The sequence below is a fragment of the Aptenodytes forsteri genome, unplaced genomic scaffold (genome assembly GCF_000699145.1).
Source record: "Aptenodytes forsteri isolate BGI_AS27 unplaced genomic scaffold, ASM69914v1 Scaffold142, whole genome shotgun sequence".
In the NCBI taxonomy this organism is placed as follows: Eukaryota; Metazoa; Chordata; class Aves; order Sphenisciformes; family Spheniscidae; genus Aptenodytes; species Aptenodytes forsteri.
This window is the reverse complement of record NW_008794598.1, coordinates 4,177,785-4,181,454: the sequence shown is the minus strand read 5'-3', so window position 1 is coordinate 4,181,454 and position 3,670 is coordinate 4,177,785. Positions and strand designations below refer to the sequence as shown.

The following is a 3,670-nucleotide window of genomic DNA, read 5'->3' as shown; positions in this document are numbered from 1 at the left end:
GCTGGAGGCTGGAGGCAGTAGTGAAGCCACCTCCCCATTAAGCCGCGGGGGGGGGTTGCACCAGCCGTTTGCTGGAGCAAAGGGAGATGCCTCCCGTTGGGACAGCTCTTGCTTTGGCGTATCCAGGGCAAGGGTGAGGCTGGTGCAAAGGCCTGAACGAGCAGGGGACGGGACGGGCTGTCTGCACTGAGGATCTGGTTTTGCTGGAGGCAGTAGTGAAGCCAAGCAGCACCTCCCCATTTCTGCTGCTGCAGACCTGCCGGTCCCCCCGCCGTGAGAAATACCGGGGTGGGGTAGGAGCAGAGGCAGGGGCCGGGGTGCCCTTGCTCCATTTCCCATTGCAGGGGCGGGACAGCAGAGCTGGCAGATGTGGGAGACTGGGGGCCAGGCTCTCCTGGAGTCAGGCCATCCATCCTTTCCCTGGCCCCCAGCCTGGATCCGAGGGTTTTGCTCCCAGGCTGCCCCTTATGCACACAGCCATTCGCCTTTTGTTGGATGCGAGCGTGCAGCTTTCCCTTCCAAGGGGCGTAAAGTGGACGGATGCTTCCCAACGGGGAGAGGGAGGGTGGGAATGAGGTTGCAAACTTCGAAGAGCGGGCGGGCGGGGTGGGAAGGGGAGGGGAACAGCAAAATCCGGGCGCAGCTGATGGCGTACGTGGAACGAGGAGAGCACACGTTTCCTTAACCAGAGCTCGAGCCCTTGCAAAGCATCTGGGAGCTGGGCTGGCTGCCCACAGACATTCTGCACCTCTGAGTCACGCTGCAGCCTGCTGCACCCTGCATGGCGCAGCCCCGCGCAGCCCCCTCCCCAACCCACCCCCCCCCCGGGGGCAGCCATCTCATGGGTCCCAGGGCCGGGAGGAGTGTGGCCGCCCGCATCTGGGCTTGCCTGGGTGCTGGGTGCAGGGAATCCCCCCTCCTTCCCCTCTCCTCCCTGGGAAACGAGGTTCAGCTCCCTGTGGAGCATCGCCTCTGGCATCCCTTGCTTTGCAGCCCGCTCCCCACTGCTGCTGTTATGGGGGGGGGGGGTCACCATTGCTTGTGGGGGACAAATTCCTCCCCCCCCCTTGGCAGTACCTAGGGAGCACAGTTAGGCTCCCCCATGGGAAGGTGAAGGGGGGTGATGCCTCCTTGATGCCGGCATTTTCATGCCAGCCCAGCAGATGCAAGGTCAGGAGGGACCAGGCAGCAAGGGGCTCTCGGGTGTAGGGTCGTGTCCTTAAGCCAGCGGTGCCAGGCTCAGCTCCCCCGAGGCTCAGCGCTGCTGGTCGAAGCCTGCCACGGTTCTTAAATTTAAGTCAGTCTTCTGGCAGTTCAGGAGCAACCGAAGTGGGGATTGCGGGTTTGGGGCTCTGGGTGTTGAGTTTCAGGCGAGAGCAGCAGACTCCGCTCAGGTGGCCATGACGTGCCAGTTTGTCCAAGCCCTGTTAGTGGCTTGGGAAGATGACCTTCGGCAGAGCCGATGGCTGGGGGGGGGGGTCACAGCAGGGCGAGGACCGCTGCGCTCTGGGCATCTGTCCACCGAGCCCTGGTGATGCTGCCATGGGGGAACCTGGGCTGAGCCAGCACCGCGGCTGTGCCAGGGAGCATCATCTCGGGTGTGAAACACAAAGTGAACGTCCAGGAGGTTTTTGGTCGTTGAAGAGCCAAAGGCAGGCGCTTTCCCCCAAAGCCCTGGTTTCCCACCCTGGTGCTGGTGGGTGGATGCGGTGGGGGCCGTTGGGTGGGCTGGTCCCCCCCGCTCCTGCCCTGACCCCCTTGTTATTAGGGAGTGTTACACACTGCTCCACCTAAGCCTCGGGTTGAAGATGTCTCTTTTAGAAGAGCTTTGGGCTCCTGTGAGTTGAAGGCTCTCCTAAAAAATGGAAGCTATTTTTCCTAACTTAGAGGGGGGGGATTGCTGGCTGCCACTCGCTGGAGCCGGAGCGTTTGATTTACAAACAGTTTAATCTGAGGAATGCAGCAAAATGGAGAAAGCCGAAGCGAACACGCTGCACACCGCTGCAAACCCCTGGAGAAATGACGCTGCAGAGTATTTGCTGCCGTGGACACTGTCCGGGCCGGGCTGCTGCGCGGGTCCCTGCGGGCTCGGCCCCTGCCCGCCGCAGCTCTGGGCAGCCCCGGGGCACCGCGGTCACCCTCCGGCTCGGTGCTGCTCGGTGCTGGCTCGGTGCACGCACTTGGGTGTGGGCAGGTCGAGGGCACTGGAGAAGGGTGCATGGGAAGCCAACACCCCAGGAATTTTTTTGGGGGGAGGGGAACATCCCATTTTATCCAAGACCTGTTTTCCATTTCTTCTTTCTGCCCTTCTCCCACCCCTCCTGCTTCCAGCCCGTTCTTCCCGCTCAGCTCCAGTTATTTTAAGTTCCCTTCCTAGCATGCTTCAAAGACGCAGCATTTCACCCAGACACCCGGTTAAACCTTCCTCCGTGGTCTGAGCCCAGCTCAGTCTGGCAGAGCTGGGCGCTGAGTCCATGCACTCGTGTTTTTTTAACCTTCATCTATTTTTTTTTTTGCCGGCAAGGGCGGGTGCAGGACAGAGACTGTCTGTGCCCCCTCCACCCTGTCGGTCTCCCCGTGCCCCACGGCCACCCCACGCAGAAAGCAGCTCCTGTTCCCCCGCGGCCGGTGGTGCCTTTGCCCTCGAGCCTCTTGCCTGAATCATCCCTTGTTTACTGCCGTGGGAGAGGAAAATCAAAGTTTGGCCAAAGCACCATCAGGCGGGATTTTATTTGTGGCTTCGACTGGTGTTGCTGCGGGGGGGGACACGGATGCTCGAACCCCCCTCCCCTGTGCTGGGTTCCCAGTCCTCTTGCCCACCACAAAAGGGCGGCGGCGTGGGGACGCAGTGCCAGGCAGGAGCAAAGGGCTGAGCCGTGCCGCTGGCTCCGGCAGCGTCCCGGCGGGGCGCGGGGCTGCCGGGCTCTCTCACGGCTGCAGCATGCGAGGGCTGGAGGGAGGCGCAGACAGAGCAGATACTTGTTTTCCTCCTCCTGCAGAAAAGTTCAGCCAGAGGCTGGGGAGCCATTTAATTAAGTGGCCAATTCGCGCGGTCTTGGGGAGATGAGCAGCCCGGCTCTCCGGTGGCACTTCATCTTCTCTGGCTTTACGGAGGGCGATGGGGACGGCCTGGAGCTCCATCCGGCAGCGTCGTGCCCTGGGCTTATGGGACGGTGGCTCATGGAATGGCAGCTCTCAGCTGGAAGCAGCCACAGGCTCTTCTCTTACCCACTCAGCACGAGGTGACTGTGCCTCGCCGTGTCTCTGCACCCACTCCAGTTGGCCTTGGTGGCTTCGTCCCTCCTGCTCATGCCAGCAGTGCCGGGACCCTGGGGGACCTCCTCCTCCAGGTCCTCTGCTGAGTTTTGGCAGTTGGCAGCACTTCTTTCACGACAAGTCTTTATTTCTTGCTCTTTTTTCATCCCTTCCTCTCTCTGGAGCCTGTCTCCTTCCCTCCAGCCGTCTCTTCTGCATCTCCTTTTCCATCTCCATTCTCTTGGACCGTGCATCTGTTAGCATTACTTCATCCCACCCACGAGTCATAGAATCATAGAATAGTTTGGGTTGGAAGGGACCTTTAAAGGTCATTTAGTCCAACCCCCCTGCCATGGGTGGGGACATCTTCAACTAGAGCAGGTTGCTCAGAGCCCCGTCCAACCTGACCTGGAAT

General features: G+C 60.9%; 1 protein-coding gene across 1 annotated transcript in view; it reads left to right on the top strand.

Moving 5' to 3' along the window:
- Positions 1–3,670, top strand: part of MDFI (MyoD family inhibitor) — a 34,147-nt gene that overhangs the window by 27,732 nt on the left and 2,745 nt on the right. The window lies entirely within an intron of this gene.